At 43.4% G+C, this 22,285-nt stretch overlaps 1 pseudogene; it reads right to left on the bottom strand.

Annotated features, from left to right (window-relative positions):
* Positions 1–21,881: 21,881 nt before the first annotated feature.
* LOC136650300 (5S ribosomal RNA) lies at positions 21,882–21,998 on the bottom strand (annotated as a pseudogene).
* Between the last annotated feature and the right edge of the window lie 287 nt (positions 21,999–22,285).

Here is a 22,285-nt window from a genome sequence, read left to right on the forward strand (position 1 = left end):
CTGCCTCGGATGCTGCAGGTCTCAGCCTCTGCTTCTCTTGGTAACATGAAATAAAGTTGCCCTTTCTCCCATATCTGTTGTCTCGAGTGTTCATTGGACAGTTACTCTTCATTGTTCAGTTCAGTTCATTGTTACTCTTGCGGAAACAACACAAGAGTCAGAATCCACCCCAATGTTTGTAGGCTCTGAACACATACCAATGTTTGTAGGCTCTGTACCCAGTAAAAACAGATGATACAGATCATACTGTCAGAGCTTGCAAAGCTGTTTTGGCAGGGAGGGGGTATCAACCACAATCCAGAGTTCTTTCCCCACATACACACTGTCACCCTGTACGTTTCTCTCGTCAGACTATCTGCACAGGATTAGAATTTCACAGTAAGTGGGGGGAAAAATCTTACACTTTCACAGCAGAACAGCTGGCTGTGATCACTAGAGGTTAGAAAACAATTTGCACCTTTTAAGAGGAAATTTTAAGCTTGTCAGAAATGTGCTCCTACATGGCACAAAATGTGCATCTGACGTTTTGTAATCATATTGTGCTTGATAAAAGGTATGAACAGCAGCTCCAGCCACTGCTCAAGACTCTGTACGCCTCCGAGAAAGGTTTGCTTTCTTTTTTTACCTTTCGCCATCAGTTTCATAAAATTGTGTGAATTGGACATCAGTAAAATAAAATTGAAGTTTTTGGATCTTTTGAAAGTGTATGAATTAAAAAAAAGATCTACAATGCAGACAAAATTACTATCATAATAGAATGCAATTGCATGTTCATTGTCACAAAACATTGTGACATGAATTACTACTATTCTGTTTTTACAGCAGGAGAAGAGATGCTGATATATTGAAATTTTCTCCAAGTCATCCTCCCTTTTTCCCTCCAAAGCTTTCTGATCTGCCTCCCCCTGCCCCACTGGATATAGCATGTGCCTTTTTTGCACAGCTGCATTGATGGGGGTGGGGGAATGGATAGGATTGGGCTCTGAATGAATAAAACTACTTTGTAATGAATCCACCCATTGGTCCATCTATCTTTTTTTCTAACATAAGGCATTTGAAAAATGGCTTTTTAAAGTGTTGGAAGAAAGACCACAGATAAATTTCATCTGTGTTATATTGAAGCTCTCCTGGTTTCTCTCAAAATTTTGTGGGTGTTTTGCCTGAAACGGAACTCTTCCCTTCAAAGCATTTTGTTTAGTCTTACTGAAACCGATTTGGCTTTTCTAGAATTCCTCAGATGTTTCCTCTATAGAAGCATCTCCACATTATGAAAATTCTAGTGGCCAATCAAGACTTAATGTATGCAGATTGTGCATTTTACACCAGAGCTACAGACTTTCTCTGTTAGAATATGCAAATCTATACTTGTACATTATAGTGCCATGTACTAGCCAATGAATGATGTTTTTTTTTTCAAAGATCATTTTTCATGGAGCCTTTTATCTTTAGATGTTTAACTTTTGAAACTCTTAAGATAAAGGCACACCAAACTGCTCTGTTGTTTTAGCCAATCTCAGCAATCACTTTGAAATAAATGCAAAATGAAAACAAACTTATCACTCAGAATTGGAATTCATCCGCTTCCACTCTTCTTGGTTTCACTAGGATCTCATTAAACTCCCTGTAGTCCTTGCAATTTTCAATGATAATATGAGAAATTGCTGTTTGTTCATTAAGAAGGCCTGACACCTTCTTTATTTGCCAATCGTGTTGAAATATGTGCCGACAACATGCAGATGTCTCTGGAATACAGATCAAATCTTTTTTTCTTTTCCTTGCTCTTTTCTTGAACAAACTTTAAAGGGGGAAGAAAATAGGAGACTGGAGGGCACTTCAGCAGTCGCCATAAGGGCCACACAGCACACAAAGCAAAGAGAGCAAGCAAAATGGTAGCCATAGTTATTATGAACTTCCTCTCCAGCAAAATTGCCTGACGGTAGCAGGACTAACCCATAAACAGATGGCACCAACTACTGGAATTTGGATGCAAAGCCACCTGCAGGATTCTGGAGATTAGTGTACGGTCCAGACACCTGAGACTCTTGACCCACTCTCTATGATCCTTGCAGGAGGTGTGGTTCTTAATACTATTTCCTTCCTGCCTTGGTCACTCTCTCTTCCACATCATCAAAACTTAAGGATACAGGAGGGCTCCTGTGTCTGTGGATCCCATATCTGCAGGTTCATTTATCTGCGGATCGGGTCTGCGGGGCTCCTGCATGCACCCCCCACTCTGGCCCCCTCCAGAGGTGAGGGCACCTCCGCAGAGGCCTCTGCCAGGCTCATCAGTGGCCTCTGCCAGGCTCAGACTCAGGATAAAAAAGTGACTTCTGATTTTTTGTAAAACTGGAAGTGAGGTTTTTAATGCCTTATAAGGCATTAAGAAGCCTGGGGAAGCCCTGGAGTGGAGCTCCCCTCACCTCCAGAGGGTGGGAGCCATTCCCTGGTATCTGCTGTTTCACTTAACTATGGAGGGGTTCCAGAACAGAACTCCAGAGGATACTGGGGCATGCCTGTATATGCTCCATCTCTGTCATGGGAGACCATATCATCCCACACATACTCATACAAGGAGAACAGCTTTATTGTTCTCTGTTCCACAAGTAGTAGGAACCTTTGACCACTCAGAAGTTATGTAAACTTGGAAACTATGAGCAAAGTATTTTGAAAACTTAACTAGTTTCTGCTCTTGGGTATGTTAATTGATAGCAGCTACCTAGATAGGTGGTGGATTTTACTATAGGAAAAATTCTCCTACTGATTGCTTTGCTTCTCTCCCCTTCCCCACTTTCCACCACCAACAGCAGTTGGAAACTGAGAAAGGAAACACAGCAACATCAGCAATAAAGCTAACCAGCATAAATGTCATTGTTCCCTTTTTCCCCACTTGTATTCTGCTCAAGGCAGAATATGCGAATGAAGAAACACTTCTACAGGCAAGCTTGTGTATTTCAAAAGGACTAACTCCCAGGAAAGTAGGCATAGAATTGCTGTCTTTGTCACTGAATGTTCACATATGTGAATTTGCAAATTAAGCTGCAATCCTATCCACACTTTCCTGAGAGTAAGGCACATTGACTTTAATAGGACTTACTTCAGAGTAGATAGGCATAGGATTGGGCTCTTACAGCCCAATCCTATCCACACTTTCCTGGGAGTAAGCCCCATCGACTCAAATGGGACTGACTTCTGAGTAGACATGCATAGGATTGGGCTGTTAGTCAGTGAAGGTCTTTACATGAATCCTTCTCATTCATCTGAAGGCATAAGTGTAAATAAGCCTTTGCAAATGACTGAAGGATGATGATGATGACGACGACAATGATGACAATAATATTAAACATTTCTGCAGCTGTTTCTGGGCATGCAAAGCACTTCACATGTATTATCACATTCTGGAACACTGGAACATGGGTTCCCTTACCCCAGGTAGAACTTTGGCCCTAATGGGTCTACTTGGAGCTGCACAGGCTATTTAGCAGGCACAGATCCAAGGAGGCCGACCTGGTTCAGGAAGGGGCAATGAATTTGGCTGTAGCCTCTGCAGTCATTCCAGCCCAATCCGCTTGCCCAGCCCAGCCCAGCCCTGCCTCCTCCGTGCCTTTCCCTACCCTCCTACTGCACTAAAAGCCTCCCCGTCATTGTCACGCGCTCCTCCTGGGTGTCTTCCAGGAACTTAGGTTCAGTGATGACTGGCATGGCCTCTTCGCCAGTGCTGGGTGTCTCTTGCCAGTGATAAAGTGCCTTTTGGCAGTTTTACGATACCCAGTGCCTGTTAGGATTGGGCTTTAAGTGGGACAGGACCTAGGACAGGGATGTCAAACATAAGGCCCAGGAGCCAGATGCGGCCCCCGGAAGCTTTTTATCTGGCCCTCGGGCTCTCAGCAGCTGGGGTGTTACAGCCGAAATGGCAGCCCATATGAAAATTGGGCTTTCCCAAATCTTGAAATATGATCAATATTTGCATACTTTCTCTTCTGTCATTTGCAGTTAATGAGTTTCTATGTGAGAACAGGGTCTGATTTCTGATCATTAGCTGCTTAATGATGTCACTTTCTGCTTAATGACATCACTTCCGGCCCTCAGCTGGAGCCCTGAATGCGAACTTCTGCTCTCTGTATGAAACGAGTTTGACACCCCTGACCTAGGATGAGAACACAAGACACATTGTATTTTCAGATGCAAAGTGAAATGTGTGTGTGCCCTTAGGGCCTCTTCACAGGATACTATCAGAGTACATGCTGTCCACTTTTGATTGATGAGGAATACTGCTGGGTTTAGTACCTTTGGATGATAGAACACTAGACAGTTGTGGTAACTTTGCTCTTATAAAACTACAAATTCACTGCCACACATCGGATCCCTGCACAAAAAGAGCCATCTACAAACAACTCTCAACTCTCTTTCCCTTTTTGGATAAAGCTAGCTGTTACTTGAAACACATGCCATACAGCTGTTTGATTTTTTCCCCCTTTATTAAACACCACTCATGGAGACTCATAACAGGGGCAATGGGTTAAAACCTTGTCCCACCAACTGTCGTTCCAATCTGGATAACATCCCCCTTGGGTCCTATTTAACAAAGACAAAATCAAGCATACTGCTGAATAGAGCATGCTTAAAGTTACATATAGTTTGGCCCTCAATGACCCCTTGCTTTTTCTGCTTTCTATCTCTGCTAGATCATTACAGCTAAAAGAGTATGAGGAGTTCTGATGGGTATCTATAAGCTCTAATGGGTACCTTATTCAAAAGCACTGAAAGATTAACATAATAAAAACCCTGCTGCATCAAGTCAAAAGCTTATCTAATTTAGTATCCCATTTCCCACAGGACCCACCAGCTGCCTCTGAAAAGTCCACAAGCAGGAGAGAAAGTCATACAACTCCTGTCATTGTATTCAGAGGCATAATGATGCTGAACTGGGAGGCCACACATAGTCATCGTGACTAGTAGACACTGATAGTCCTGCTCTCCTTGTCCAAGCTAATAACACGGGCCAACACACATTTTGCTTCCTTAAATGTTACACCAATTCCTGGGTATATTTGGGGTGCTGATTCCCAAAATGGCATTCGTTTTGCCCTATCACGTCTAGTTTTGGAGACACAACATAGCCTCTTTAGTGAATGGTTCAAGCAGCTTCCTCATGAGGAAGCTTACATCATGGCTTAAGAACATAAGAACAGCCCCACTGGATCAGGCCATAGGCCCATCTAGTCCAGCTTCCTGTATCTCATAGCGGCCCCACCAAATGCCCCAGGGAGCACACCTGATAACAAGAGTACTGGATGTGAGGGCACATCCTGGTGCCCTCCCTTGCATCTGACATAGCCCATTTCTAAAATCAGGAGGTTGCACATACACATCATGGCTTGTAACCCGTAATGGATTTTTCCTCCAGGAACTTGTCTAATCCCCTTTTAAAGGCATCTAGGCCAGATGCCATCACCACATGCTGTGGCAAGGAGTTCCACAGACCAACCACACGCTGAGTAAAGAAATATTTTCTTTTGTCTGTCCTAACCCGCCCAACACTCAATTTTAGTGGATGTCCCCTGGTTCTGGTGTTATGTGAGAGTGTAAAGAGCATCTCTCTATCCACTCTGTCCATCCCCTGCATAATTTTGTATGTCTCAATCATGTCCCCCCTCAGGTGTCTCTTTTCTTGGCTGAAGAGGCCCAAACGCCGTAGCCTTTCCTCATAAGGAAGGTGCCCCAGCCCAGCAATAATCTTAGTTGCCCTCTTTTGCACCTTTTCCATTTCCACTATATCCTTTTTGAGATGTGGCGACTAGAACTGGACACAATACTCCAGGTGTGACCTTACCATAGATTTGTACAACGGCATTATAATATTAGCTATTTTGTTCTCAATACCTTTTCTAATGATCTAGGCCAAGCATAGAATTGGCCTCCTTTACTGCCACCGCACCTTGGGTCAACACTTTCATCGACTTGTCCACCACCACCCCATGATCTCGCTCCTGATCTGTCACAGACAGCTCAGAACCCATTAGCCTATATCTAAAGTTTTGATTTTTTGCCCCAATGTGCATGACTTTACACTTACTTACATTGGAAACATATCTTCTATTTTGCTGCCAATTCTGCCAGTTTGGAGAGATCCTTCTGGAGCTCCTCACAATTGCTTCTGGTCTTCACCATTCAGAAAAGTTTGGTGTTGTCTGCAAACTTAGCCACCTCGCTGCACAACCCTGTCTCCAGGTCATTTATGAAGAGGTTGAAGAGCACCGGTCCCAGGACAGATCCTTGGGGCACACCGCTTTTCACCTCTCTCCATTGTGAAAATTGCCCATTGACACCCACTCTCTGTTTCCTGGTCTTCAACCAGGTCTCAATCCAGGAGAGGACCTGCCCTCTAATTTCCTGATTGTGGAGCTTTTTCAGTAGCCTTTGGTGAGGTACTGTGTCAAAAGCCTTCTGAAAGTCCAGAATCCCGCATCAACATGCCTGTTGACCTTTTCAAAGAATTCTATAAGGTTCGTGAGGCAAGACTTACCCTTACAGAAGCCATGCTGACTCTCCCTCAGCAAGGCCTGTTCGTCTATGTGTTTTGAGATCCTATCTTTGATAAGGCATTCCACCATCTTACCTGGTATAGATGTTAGGCTGACCGGCCTATAGTTTCCTGGGTCCCCCCTCTTGCCTTGTTGTTCTCTAACCTCCCCACCCTTGTCCCATAGGGATGAGGAGTCCTGAACCGGATGTCCCTCGGCTCCTGTCAGCTTTCCCCCAGGGATCAGTTTAAAAGCTGCTCTGCCACCTTTTTAATGTGATGTGCCAGCAGTCTGGTTCCATTCTGGTTCAAGTGAAGCCCGTCCCTCTTGTACAGGCCTCGCTTGTCCCAAAACGTTCCCCAGTACCTAACAAATCTAAACACCTCCTCCCTACACCACCGTCTCATCCAAGCATTGAGACCCCTGATCTCTGCCTGCCTAGCTGGCCCTGCACGTGGAACAGGCAGCACTTCAGAGAACACTACTTTTGAGGTCCTGGCTTTCAGCTTCCTACCTAATAGCCTAAATTTGACCTCCAGGACCTCCCGGCTACACTTGCCCATGTCGTTGGGGCCAACATGCACCACAACCACTACCTCCTCCCCAGCACTATCTACCAGCCTGTCTAGACAAGTGATGTGCGCAACCTTCACACCAGGCAGGCAAGTCGCCATGAGGTCCTCACATCCATCACAAACCCCCCTCTCTATGTTTCTAATAATCAAATCCCTCACTACAATAAGACCCCCCTCCCGCAGAGGAATATCCTGAGTGCATTCGGATATGGGCTCATCCCCTGTAGAAGGGCCCCCCCCCAGGGGATTGTTTCCCTCCTCTCCAGGATGACGTCCTCCAGCCCTGAGACTTCCCACCCGGGCAGCTGAGGAGCTGCACGCCTGAGGTTGGGACGAAGCCTGATCCTCCCCGGAAGTCTCCCCATGCCTGCCTCTGATTCTCCAGGTCGGCCACCAAGGCTTCAAGGGAGCGGATGTGTTCCCTGAGTCCCTGGAGCTCCTTGTGCTGAGGACACATCCATGACTTATGCCCCAGAGGCATACAGTCATACATGTGGCACTCGATGCAGAACACTGGATAGCCCCCACCCTGCTGCTGGCTGTCTGACTGCATAGCTTTTTTATTTTGTTTTTGTTTAAGGGTACTTAAAAACCCTACACTGGTTAGTAGCCCTCTTCTCAAGGGAAGAGAAAGGGCGGTATCTGGGACACTGGCTTCCTCGCCCTGCTGCTGAACTCACACCGATGCTAAACTTGCAGTGCCTTACCTGGCACTTTGTTCCCGAGGCACTTGGTTTCCCAGAGGCCATGTGCGCTTCTGCAGAGAGGAAGCTTCATGAGGAAGCTGCTTGAACCATTCACTAATGAGGCTATACTATATCTCCAATAGTAGACGTGATAGGGCAAAACGGATGCCATTTTTGGAATCAGCAACCCAAATTCATATCAAACCATCATAAAGTTTGGGGAAAACCTTTCTGACCCTCAATTTTGTAGGCCTGTGTAATGTGCGACTGCAACAAATATCTCATACAAAGTGATTGTGTATATTGTTATCAGCAGTGTTTGTTTTAAAACATAAGTAACATGCACACATGGGGAAAACCTGTAGCATGCAGGGACTTAGTGTAATGGCCAACGGCACAACTGCGTAATTCAGCACTGAAAAGAAAATGGAGAGAGGATGAAAGTGCATAAGATTTACTAAAGTGCTCATAAACAAAACAAAAACAAAACAATGGGTTCAAACTGGGTCTAACTGCTTAGCTTACATACACTTTCTGCTCACCTGTAGCACCAGTCTTATGTGTGCTGCCCAGGAGTTGGCCAATGCAAAAGTGCCATAAAGGACTTTGCAATGGCTCAGTTGTAGTTGTTGCCAGCATGGAGGACTGCATGGGCAGGTGTTGGCCTCTCATGCCGCCAGGAGAGGGGCTGGCCACTAGACGGGGCAAGTGCAGTTTCCAGTGGCAGGGAGGCAGAACAGGGCAGATGGGGAAAGGTGGGAGGGGACAAAACAGGGCTTAGCGGAGAGTGGTAAGGAGGGTGGTTCAGGCTAATCTAGACAAGGAATCTACAGCTAACATTTACACAACAATACAGCCTTGGAGTTTTCAGGAGTAGAGAAAGGGAGAGGGAAGGAGAGAAGAATTCCTTAGGAGGAGCGGGGAAACATGGGGTGAGAAGGGTGAAAGAGATTTGATCGGCTTCCCAGAGGAACACGAGAGAAGGAAGAAAGGTTTTAGGTTTTGAAAAGAGAAAAAGGAGAATGAGAGGAAGAGTAGTGGGGATGAAGAATAAAGGGCTTAGTTAGTTCAGGCAGCAGCAAAAGTCTGCAGCTGGGAGTGGCTCTCTGTTTTGTGGCCCAAAGGTATAGGCAAGAAGTAGGCCTAGAAGCAGACTATGAATGCATTTCACCTACTTGCGGTGAGGGAGCTAGTCTCTTCCACTGAACAAGCACTCTTGACCAATGCCTGAAGCCACCAGAGGAGACAATTATAGAAGCTCTTTGTTCTGAGAACTTGCTAGATTGGCCAAGAAGGTCTCTGCTGGGAAAGGAGGCTTAAAGCTGATCATGGGCCTCTGACAAAAAAAAAAGTATAAAAATCATGCACACACATACATACATATACATCACTCACAGGAAGGCGAGAGAGACAACCACTAAGCATGCAATTTGATTTCATATGAGACAATGACAAGGAAAGGATAACGGGGATTCAGTAGGTCTTTGGTGATGTGGCTCCACAGAACAAGGCTGCCAGTCCTGTTTCTATGAGGTTTGAGAGGGTTGAGGTACACAGGTGTCAGGGTCAAGAACCTCAGGTATCACCAGCAAAATCACTCTCACAGTAGCACCTACAGAGTGAGGAGGCATGATAATTCACTGTACTTCTCATACCCAAGACTAGGCAGACTCAGGGTAAAATGTAAAATGTTTATTAAAAGTCTAATAAAAAAAGGAGAAAACAAAATCAAATGGACAAGATAAAAAGAGTAAGAAGAGTCAAAATTTGGCAGACAAAGGGCTTTGGAATCTGTGGCTTCTTGCCAGCAGACCTGTAAAATGACCATTACTGGTCTGGTCCTTTGCTCTAGCACCAAATACATGTTTAGATGTGTGTCTCTGGCACACCTTGAATTAAATTAACAGAAATAAAATATTGACCATGTAATAATATCATACCTGGTACTGGGATTAATACCAGTGCCATACCTAGTACTGCAGATTGGCTGCATGGCCCTGGTTGAGCATATACTGAGTGGGTGTTAAATCCAGCTTTTCTCCTGGACAACACATGTGACATCCATTAGATGCAGGCTTCTGTCCGCAGTGCTCCTTCTCTGCTACTGTTCTTGCATGCTGGAATTCATACAAAGAAGATTAATTAAAGTCCTGTTCCAGGCGGAAATGATCCCTTGCTTGTGCACACACACTAAAGGCAATGGTTAGCTGGCCTTTGTTCCAACCTTTCTCAGGGAACGACAATCTGACTACATCATAATGAGATAATAAGGGCAAATGTCACAGAGCCATTGCACACTGCCTTGTTGTTTTAATAAAGTAAAAACTGCCTCAACTGCAGTCTTCTTTTCTTTTTCTTTTTGCCCATCTGAAAGTATCTCTGACTCTGTGCGTCATTTTATCAGACCCCTTCCCACACTAAATCATAGTGCTTATTGGTTGCTGGGCAACCCTATTGCTGTTGCTTTTCAACAACAAGTGCATTGCTTTTACTCTTATAGGATCTAATATTTTACTCTTCTCCCTCATAAGCACAGAAGAACCTCTGACGATATCCCACAAGCAACATAAGCAAGAGTACAACAGAGTTATTAGCCACAGTACCTAAATGGAACCTCTGTGATTAGGAGCAGAATATTGGGGATCAATAGTGGTAGACCTGCATTTCAGGAGCATCTGCCCCTGTCTCTACACCATTTCTGCTACTGGAACTCAAATTTCTCTGGCTCTACCAACACCTGGCCATTGTTCCCTAGGGACCTTGTACATCCATACATAAAGTCATCAATTCATTTTATTCCTGTTTAGATACTGCCAGAGATGTGCTGGGACTGTATTGGGAAGGGGAAGGTGTTTGATATTTTGTTCAAGCTGGTGAAATTCAGACAGGACCTGGGGGTTGAGGACAAAGGAGCAATGATTTCAGGTAGGGCAGAGGGTATGGCTTTGTGAATAGATATCCAATTGATGATTTTGATGTGATTTAGACATAATTAAGAAAAGGAAATGGTGGAGAAATGTGGAAGATGAGTGGAGGTTCTAGAATGCATCATAGTATCATAGATAAAAAATTGTTCAAATTATTTATTGAAATTATTATTATTATTATTATTATTATTATTATTATTATTATTATTATTATTATTATTATTATTATTAATAATAATAATAATAATAATAATAATTTATACCCCGCCTTTTTGCCCAATGGGCACACAAGGCGGCTTACAAACATTTTAAAAATACAACATTAAAAACAATCATTAAAAACAATTTACAATAATTAAAAAATCTAAAAACAAACAAACTCCATGGATTTTCATATAAAAAGCGAGAACGCCAGCCAGGCTGTCAACAATTAAAAGCTTTTTGAAATAAAAAGGTCTTCAGTGCACGCCGAAACGTTAGCAACGAGGGAGCAGTTCTCAGTTCTAAGGGAAGGGTATTCCACAGTTCGGGGGCCACCACCGAGAAGGCCTTCTTCCTGGCCGCTGCCCCTCTCACATCTCTTAGTGGCAGCACAGTCAAAAGGGCCCCCCCAGATGATCTAAGAGCACGGGCAGGATTGTAGGGAAGGAGGCGGTCCCTCAAATACCCCGGACCCGAACGTAAAGGGTTTAACTTTATTTAATTTTAAAGACTAACAACCCAATTTCATGCTTGGGCTCTGCTGTCAGAACTAGCATTCTGGCAGCAGAGAATGCTATGGCATTGTAAACCGCATTAGGGAAGCACACATAGTGGTATGCTTCTAGGCCACTACCCCAGATGCCAATGAGAACCCAACATGCCAAGGAGACACACCTTGGGCCTCTTTCTGGCAGAAAAGCAATTAATACATTTTAATAAGTAAATAAATGAACTCTTTTGACTACCTGATTGGGGTACTGGTATAAAATATTCTAAATTATATGTCATCACTCCATGACTGTAAACTGTGTCACAGCATGCAAAAGTGTGCTTGTAAAGCATGATTTATGAAAATGGTTCATGTTTGGTTTTGCCAAGCAACTCAGCACACCGTCAATGAGTAGAATCCAGTCTTTTTTGTTGGGGATATCATCCCACAGGAATTCTTGCGTTCACCTTTTTTTTAATGCACAAATATTGATAATGAAATCTTGTTGCAATTTAGTGCATGATAACACATTTTACTTTTCTTTTTGGTGTGCCAATATCAAAACTGTAGCTAGACAAGGGTGACTAATTATTCAGTCCGATAATTTGTTTCCAGAGTCATACAGAAGATGGGTTTGTTCATGTCACTTCAAAGTCTACTAGCTCTGAAGCAAAACCCATGGGGGGTGGGAGAGAACAAGGCAGTCTATGCTGAAGTGAAAATGTAATTCTGATTTATAAGGAACAAGTAAAAATGTATCTTCCTATTTATTGTTCCTCATGGTGATAACATCTAAGAGGTTCTCAGACAAAATTATTGGTTAAAGCAAGGCTTTTCATTTATTTTATTTTATTTTTGTACCACTTTCTATGAGGATGACTGCTTGATGTGGGAATGGGCAGCTTGCAATGCAGTAGTTTCCTCACAAGTACTCTCCAGTTGCTGCTGCCTCTTGGTCCTTCTTACTTGGTCCACACTCTTTCCTACCTGCCCCAAAATGCACTTTTTTGAAAGGGTGGGATCTGGACCACCCAGTGGCGTAGCTAATGATCGTGTAGCCCGGTGACAAGCTCAAAATGTTGCCCCGGAAGTGATGTCACAACCGGAAGTGACATCACACCCAGGCTTTTTAAAAAGTGAAAATTGGAAGGAACCCACCTCCTCTCCCCAGCAGCTCACCACCCGCTTGCTCTGCTGCCTCCCCCCCCAGTCAGTGGCATAGCTAAGGCATCTATCTACAACCTGGGGTCAAAGAACATTTTGTAGCCCCCTGCATGACAAAATCAAATTTAATTAGGTAAATAAATAAAAAGTTAATGGTTCCATGTTGTATCATAATAACATCTCATTGGCACTCAGAACAAACAGTCTCATAGGTCAGTTTAGAGTTAAGCAAATCCACTTTTTGTTCCACAAGGCCGTTGTGTTTTCATTTTCTGGTTAATTGGCCATAACTTTTGATAGAAAACAGATATTCCAGTGCTGTTTGTTTCATTGCATTCTGAATTAAATTACCTTTCCAATGATATATAACATGATGGTATTATTCATACATACCAAGATTTTCACAATTTTGTTCACTAGTGTCAAGCTCAGCTTGTTGCCCCCCTAAAGTTTGATGCCCAGTGCAACTGCTACCCCCTGAACCTCCTTAGCTACGCCATTGGGACCACCGCAGAGTTACATCTTACTGCTCGTACATGACTGCCCTGGCAATCAACACTGCTGCAGGAGTCAGGCCAGTTTAGGCAATGCCCATAGGAAGAGTGACACCTGACTCACAAGTGAAATAATATATAGCGCTAAGGAGCACCTGCCATTATATGAAGGCCCAGCAGTGGTATTTGTACTACTGGTTGAAAAGCAATGGTTGAAAGCATTTTTGTTTTTGATACAGTATGATTCCACAGGAGCCTGTCCTCTTGTTAAAATCAAGTGGGAGGTCTTCATGCATCTCCCACCAATCTCTGACATTTGTCTGGTAGGTCCCGCTATCCGGTGTATCTGTGTTCTAAAGTGGCCCACCTGGCCCCATCTGTTGGGCAGCAAAGGCATGTTTAGTATGTGCAAGTTTTTGTTCTGTAACTGCTTTTCCTGTATATGTTTTCTGCTGTTGCCATGCCTCTTTAAATATAAAGCTGTGCTTGTATTGATTTTTTTATTTCATTGATATTGCAACTGGAACTGTGGGTATTATGTTTGGACGCAAGAGAGAGGCAGCAGACAAACATGAAAAATAAGTAAATAATAAATTGTACAGTATGGTATTTATCAAAACAGGAAGCACCCTGTGAACACTGCCCTGCACCACCGCCATTTTTTGATCTTTGGAATCAATGGCTGCCACACTTTTCGGCAAGTGAGCTGAATGTGACTATTTGATTTAAATTTGAGTGTTATGAGCAGATAAAGCATGTGAGGATTTTTTATGAAGGCAAGAAAGATATATATTTAAAATAGCTACATTTCTCAAAGGGGCAGCACTGTCTGCACTTCTATTTCAGATCACATTAAAACAGGTTACTAATTAACACGTTGGGGTGATAATCTTTTGCTGCTCCCCAGCACTGTTGGAATTCAGATGAGTTGAAGAAGTTCACTTTGGAGTGGCCAAAGTCTTACTGGAGTTTGATGCTCATTATCTGCAAGTGCTCTTCACAACCGATTGCGAGCTGCTGCTCCCACAGGAACATTCCTGACAGAACTCGGGTATGGCCGAGTGCTCCCAGACATGAAAGCAAAAGCAGTAAGAACTGAACCAATGGAATGAAGTGTTGCATTCCCTGAAAAGTTGCAAGGGGTGTAAAGTGATGCGTGCTATTCAAGCTTGTTTGATTATGATCAGAAAACCCCGAGAAACATTTGCTGTCATGCAAATTCCCATATTGTAAGGCTTCATAGGAATGGGCTTTGTTTACTGTCTGCCCACCACCATGAGAAACTTCCCTATTCCTATCAAAATGCTTTTGACTTCCCTGACAATTACTTACTGCAGATATGTTACCTATGCAAAAACCTGCATATTTGTCTTTAAGAGCCAGTCAAGGTGTTACCTCTGCCCCAGTCATTCTCTTGAGAGATGTTATTATTTCTCTGGCAGATTTGTTTCTCCTTCCTTATTCAATCCTCATAGAATCAATCACAATCCTGTGGGTGAAGACAAACTTGTCGAGTCCTCTTCCTGAGCACAGAATGCAACCCTTCCTTCAGAGTTACTCATTAATTTGGCTCCAATGTTGGAAGGAGAAATTCATCAGAAAAGAACCAGCTTAATAACCAGCCTCTCCTGTCAGTAAAGCTTTGCTTCCTTTGAAAAGCAAGGCCTTCTGCATGGGTCAAGAGTGAGAAAAGATGAAAGACAAAAAGAAAGAAGGAAACGTACAATAATTTGAGAACACTGCCGGAAGAAATGCCTCAGTGGAAATGTTGAAAGGGCACTGAAAGAATGAGAGAGAGAAATCAATGGGAAGTGAACATGAGAAAAAGGAATTTGCTCGTTTTTGCATGGTGTTATTACTGGGCATGCTTTAATGGCATGTGTAACGTGTGTACATGAGAGAAGTCTTATGTGTGTGGAAAGGGAGTGCCATGGCCAATAGCACAACTCAGTGCAATGGCATATGAGAAGAGGGAGATGAGGTTAAAGCAGCGGTTTTCAATTTTTTTCATCTCCTGGCACACTGACAAGGCACTAAAATGGTCAAGGCACACCATCAGGTTTTTGACAACTGACAAGGCACCTCATTCTGGCAGCGGGAGGCTCGCATCCCCCATTGGCCCTACTAATAAATGACCTTCCCCCAAGTTCCTGCGGCACACCTGTGGACCACTCGCAACACTCGCAATGTGCCACGGCACAGTGGTTGAAGATGGCTGGGTTAAAGTAAAGCAACAGAGAACCTTTATTGTGGGGATAACAATACAATAGCAGGGAAGAGGAATCAAAACTAAAATGCCATGCAACATATTAAACACAATTAGGGCGCAATTCTAACAAACTTTCCAGCACTGGCATAGCTGTGCCAGTGAGGCATGTGCTTCATCCTCCAGTTATGGGGCAGTCACAGAAGCCTCCTCAAGGTAAGGCAATGTTTGTTCCATTACGTCAGAGTTGCATTGCCTTTACCTTGGAAAGTTGGTTAGGATTACACCCTTAGGCTCTAAAGATAAGTGGTTTCTATGTAGGAAAGATGAAATCGTTACACAAATTAGGGAATGCATGATAGTGAAAGCAATAGAAGGAGAAAGGAAGGGGAGCATGACACAGGGAAATTAAGAGAACAGGGGCTGAGGAAATGGGGGTTGTGTGATAGTGGGGGGGGGGGAGTGAAGGGCAAAGGGAAAGAAGAGAAAGAAGCTAGAGAAATACCAAGGTTCCAGCCACTGTGCAAAATTGAAACTGTGTTCCTGTTCTTTATAGCATGAACCAAGGGTACAGGCAAGGAATGAGCACCTCAAAGAGCTGTGAACTACTTCACTCACATGCGTTCAGAGGGCTACATGCGTTCTCTTAACCAGCACTGCAGGTACTCAAATGGGATATGCTCACCTTGAGCAGCCCAAGCGGTTCAGTAGCTGGAGTTGGAGACCTGGGTCTTAGCTTTGGCTGAGCCTTGCTGACTTGGGAGCACAGATCTACCTGCTGGGGAGACCTGGGCTCCCATTCTGACTGCTTTCTGGAGCCATCTCTTCAAGGTGGATAGACCCGGGCTCCTGGTTGAACTTTGGCTTCTGTGGCTGAGGTTTGCTGAGCAGGTAAACCTGGGCTCCAACTTGGAATTGAAGCCCAGATTAATAAATTTTGTAGTATGGGGCCTCAACAATTTATGAGCCCCCAGGTGTCAAATGATCTAGCTATGCCACTGAGTGGGTAAGAAGGGAGAAAGGTTGGAAAGGGTTGTATGATACCTGTCCTCGGTGCCAGATGTTACAGTGGTTCTGGGGTAGTGAATGGAGCAGGGGTGCTTGATGCAGCTCCAGTGGTTAAATGAGAAACCTATATATGGGGACTGACAAATGAACAAAGAACATGATGGGTCTGTGACCCAGTTTTTTATATCCTAACTTCCCATAGGAAATCATATGAACTTTTGTGGGGGTGAGTTATGGATATCATGCCTAATCTGAGCTTATCTCCTTTCTTTTGTGCCTTGATGGACCTTGAAGCTCATCCCCAGTTTGAGATGAGTGTTGCAATGTACTGCAGAGGGGGGCTGTGGCAATCAACTCTTGTCTCACTCTGGAGGCCTATTGTTATTGTTGGCATCCTTCAGTCTCGGAAGACTATGGTGTCACGCTCTGAATGGTGGTTCTGGAACAGAGTGTCCTCTCCAGTGCGCGAAGCCTGGGTAAAGTAGGTATGGAGGATAGGCTGTTACCCATGCAGCAAATCCCCCCTCTCCATGTCGCTGAAATGGTCCAATGGAAAGGCAGAGGCCAATACGGTTGGTTCCAGCGGCGTCGCAGGAGTTGCCAGAACGTGACTGTGTTCAGCCATGAACTGCCTCAGGGACTCCGGCTCCGGATTTTGCCACGAGGTTGACTCCTGAAGCCTTTTCCATAACTGGATGTAGCCACAAGGCAGTGGAGGTTTGGGTTTTCCTTCTCTCAGATGAGCTGCCTTCCCAGGCTGACGAGTCCCATCTACCCGGTGGCTGTTTAGTTGCCTCTTACGACAAGTACAGCCAAACTGAGGGCCTATTCTTATCCCCAGCCTATTCTTATCCTTATCTGGAGGCCAGGATCTCAATTAACCTACATGAATTAACATGAAAACTGTGATTAAGTTTGTCCATGGAGGTGATGAGAGCAGCTAGGTTTGGGAACTCTTATCTTGTGTTGACAGCAACTTTTCTTAGTCCAAACCGGGAGGTTCCCAGGTCATGGCTTTTGTTTATAGGTTCAAATGTAACTGCACACATAATTTTCCAAAGAAATGAAAGAAAAAGTTTCTTTTAAACCAGACAGAATTGGGGTGGGAAAGGTGATTGTTCTGATGAATTACATTTGTGTTCTTCCTTGAGGCCTGTGGGATCTGAGGCCTCTTTTCACCAGCCCAATTCATATGGGATCAGACTAGCCCAGAGTATGCTCTCCTGGCAAGCACCCAGCAGCTCAGATGCTTGCAAACAGACATCACACACTTAAATACAGGTAAAAGCTTTGTCAGCCAAATGTCTGTCTTCAAGTACAAGTACAGCCACTTGTATACCATTTAGGGCAGGGGTGTCAAACATAAGGCCTCGGAGCTGGATGTGGCCCATGTAAGCTCTTTATCCATCCCTTGGGCTCCCACAGTACCACCTACAACTATTCTCAGCTGCTGAACTGTGTGGAGGTGTCGTTGCTAAAAGGACATCCTGCATGTTAATTGGGCTCTCCCACATCTTGGAAATATGATCAAGATTTGCGCATTTACTCTCCTGTCATTTGCAGCTAATGAGTTCCTGAGAAAACGGTGCTTATTTCTGGTCATCAGCTGTTTAGTGATGTCACCTCCTGCTTAGTGATATCACTTCCGGCCCTCAGCAGACATCATGCATGCTATTTGGCCCTCTATATGAAATGAGTTTGACACCCCTGTTTTGGGAAGTAATGGCTCTATCCTATTTTTGTACATGGTGCAGTGCCACTGAAGCAAGGAAGGGACATGGCAAAGACACCCCACTTCCAGAATAGTGACAGATAAATTGTATTCATCAGCTACACAACATTTACCATTTCATATGAGAAAATAAATGTGTAAACAAAATAAATACCCATGCCTGAGAAATTTCACTAATTTTATCAAAATTCTGAAAAACATTTCACATAAACAAAGACACCTCAACAACTCAATTTAGTTGTGATTCGGTTGCAGTTTGAATATTGGGTTTTAAGGTAACACTTTACACACAATAAAACCAATCCAAACCTGATCAGATAGATAAAACAACGGCACTTCTCTAGATAACAAAAAACATATATTTATTTGTTTACTATATTCTGGAAGGCACCAGTCACTATGTGTAGAATCATGTCTTATATGAGAGACAGCATAGCCTTGTCTGTAACCACAAAGAGGGTCAGGATTTCAGGAGCATGACAGCACAAAGATTAGACTTGCTGGTTCAGTCTCCATCCCCCCTGAACATATGTATGAGAAATGTGTAGATAACAACTGAATAGGATCCATGATGTATACAGTATAGTGTATACAGATCCAAGGTGAAAACAGTACATGGTGTATACAGAATCCCACATTCAGCTCCCTGCTTAGTTGTGAAGTTCACTAGGTGAACTTGGGAAAGTTGTAATCCTGCAGATTATCTTGCCTCAGTGGGTTGTTGCAAAGATAAAATGTAGGGGAAATTCCATGTTTACTGCCAAGAGTTTCTTTGAGTAAACACAGGTACTGTATATCTAATTTGCATTCATTGCCATGTAAATGGATGATTATTTCCCTCTGAACAAAAAGTTGTGGTGGTTCTTGAAAGAGAGAACCTTCTTTCAATTTGTAAAAATCCCTGCGTGGATTTAATAAGCCTGCCTGTGTAAACCGCCTTGAATAAAGTCTTGAATAAAGACCAAGAAAGGCGGTATATAAATACTGTATATTATTATTATTATTATTAATTATCACAGGCCAACACAGATTTTGCTTCTTTAAACATTACACCAATTCCTGGGTATATTTGGGGTGCTGATTCCAAATATGGCTACACCCATGGCTTCCTCATGAGGAAGCTGCTTGAACCATTCGCTAATGAGGCTATACTATATCTCCAAAACTAGATGTGATAGGGCAAAACGGATACCATTTTTGGAATCAGCATCCCAAATTCATATCAAACCACCATAAAGTTTGGGAAAAACCTTTCTGACCCTCAATTTTGTAGGCCTGAGTTATGAACCTATAGACATATTAGCTTTGAAAGGACAAATATTCTCTGACAAATTAAGCTATCCAGAGTGCAGACACAACTGACATTCAAGTGATGATACACATACAAAATTTGAAGTGTTTGAAGTAAGCTTGCCCAGCAAAGCTACAGGGGGCATTTGAGAGTAGGGTAAGAAAAATAATAGCTGGATATGTCAATATGGAAGAAGTTCATAAGTCAATTAGGAGACATGTTGATATCAGTAACTGCCTCCAGGGAATCCGGACTGAACTCTGATTCAGTCTCTTTCTCATTGCACTGTAATGGCCTGCCAAGTTAACTCACATGCATGAAGCTTACTCTACCCAGTAAATGTCATACTTTCTATGTGCCAATATTCAAAATGTACACAACAAAGAAAGGAGATTCTTGTTGAAGCCAAAGCACTTTTTAGTATTAGAAAATATGACAATTCCTCTTTTAGCAATTCATATCTCAGTGTGACCTTGAGTTATGCTAGACTTAGCAGTCACAACAAACACAGGGTTGGTGTCCCAAAAACCATCAACTACAGACTGCAGTGAGGCCCTCTTGCATGGTCTTCCGTTCACTTTGGTGCAGTTGATAGTGATGTGTAGGAAGACCATTATTGTGTTGGTTGCCAGTAGAGTGAACCAGGGGTTGCTGAAGCTGTGCACTGGCCAAAGGTCTATCTGCCAGACCAATTCTAAATCCTCAGAACCAGTAGCACAATTAGTGATTAATGTTCCATCGGGGGTGGCCAGGGAAATGCCACAGGGTACCTAGTGCAGGGTTTTGCCGTTAAGTCCTCAGCAAACCTTGTGCCTGCAGTCTGTGGAACTTTATGCTGCGAGAGGTTCAGCTTTGCTCATGGTGTTAAATTGTTAAAGTGAAGCATACATACGCAACTGCTAAATGAATAATAAACCATCATAAACAAAATGACTTGAAAGTCCTATGCAGCTACAACTAGGGGTTAAAATGCAAAGTATTGTTGCAGAAATGTGTCCATCATCTAAATGCTGGAAAAAGAAGCATCTTTTGACCTGCACGCTATTATTGAAATTGCATGATCATTGTCTTTTGAAGCTTCATCTTCAGTGAGGAGAACCCAAATGATTCTTTTGCAACTGAATCCTAGAATCATTGAATTGGAAGGGACCTATAAGATCATTAAGTCCAACCAGTGCACCTTACCAATGCAGAATGTCCACAACTATGAGAGATGGCCAGATTTTGCTTAAAGACCTCTAATTGTGGAGAGTCAATCACCTTCCTAGATGTGCTGTTCCACTGCCAAATATTTCATACCATCAAGTTCTTCCTAACATTTAATAAATCTCCCTTATTTTAGTTGAAATCCATTTGTCCAGATCTCTGGGGCAACAGAGAATATTTATTTTATTTATTTATTTTTTCACATTTTTATACCGCCCTTCCTCCAAAGAGCTCAGGGTGGTGTGCACAGCTACTCCCCTCCTTTCTGTCCTCACAACAACCCTGTTAGGTAGGTGAGGCTGAGAAAGTGACTGGTCCGAGGTCACCCAGGAAGCTTCATGGCTGAGGGAGGATTCGAACCTGGATCTTCCAGGTCTAAATTCACCTCCCAAACCACTACAAACATCCTCTCTCTTTCACAGGACCACCTCTCAGATATTTATATACATATATAAAGTCACCCCTTACTGATCCCCAAAGTAAACATCCCCTACTCCTTCAACCTGTCCTCATAGGACATGGTCTCTAGGTCCCTCGCCATCATAGTTGCCCACCCCTGGACTCTCTCCTGTTTGCCAATATTCCTTTTTGGCAGTGCCCAAAACACTGGACACAGTGTTGCAGAAGTTGAATGCCTGTGATTTCATAACTCCTCTAGCTCTCCATCCACACTACATTCTCCATTTGCTTGTGCAATTAGTTTGGCTTTTTGCCAGACTCTCCCAGTGCCTGGTGAGCAAAACCGCTTGCACTTCCTCTGTGGAATATCATCGATCTAGTGAAGTAGTTTCCGTTCCAGTTTCATTGCTATTGCCATATATTATGGTGGCCATCCTTCTGTTCCTAATTTTAAAGATGTGTCTTTGTGTAGCTGAAAAACGGATGCTGTAGAGTGGATAAATATTTCACTTATTCATCAGGGGATCTCCACATCCTTTTCTACTGGCTTGCCTGTGCAACTGGCTATATATTTAAAAATACAGGAGACATAAGTCTACATCACCAAGGAAACAATGGGTATAAATACAGAGACATAGCTTGGCTTATTTCACTTGTTGCCCTAAAGGTCCATTATTCGAAGAGTTAAAAGTGTGTAGTTGCTGCCCCCCATTTCAATGAAAACATAAATCTTCATTCAGATTCCATACAAACGTAGCATCACTGATCAAAAGTGGAAATCTCTCTAGTGGTTAAAAAAAAGAACAGTATCTAGGCTTGGAGTATAGTAGCATTCTTCAAGAGACTATATGGAATTGTAGTATCTTAGTGGTTTGCTGTAAACATGATACTGCCTGATTGCCAAACCATAACAACCGCCTCCCTCGCCCTCCCTGAGCTTCAAATGGTTGGCAACCTTCAGTCTCGAAAGACTATGGTATAAGCCTACAGCACCCGGTATTCCCAGGTGGTCTCCCATCCAAGTACTAACCAGGCCTGACCCTGCTTAGCTTCCAAGATCAGACAAGATCGGGGATGTGAAGGGTAACAGTTGCTGCCCTGAGCTTCTGCAGCCAATCGTAAGGCAAGAACTCCTCCTTCTGCTATACCTCAGCCAAAGAAAATATCAGGTGCCCATTCTTTGTCCAATGATTATCGGTTCCTTCCTGCCTATCAGAGATGGGCATAAAGGATCGCTCCCACTTCCCCCCTCCTGCTCAGATGTATAAACCCCAGTGGCGTAGCTAGGTCATTTGACACGCGGGGCCCATAAATTTTTGTCACCCCATGCAATATAGTTAATTATTTAATAATTAATTATATTAATTATTAACTAATTAAATAAT

Source organism: Tiliqua scincoides, chromosome 4, assembly GCF_035046505.1.
Source record: "Tiliqua scincoides isolate rTilSci1 chromosome 4, rTilSci1.hap2, whole genome shotgun sequence".
Taxonomy (NCBI): domain Eukaryota; kingdom Metazoa; phylum Chordata; class Lepidosauria; order Squamata; family Scincidae; genus Tiliqua; species Tiliqua scincoides.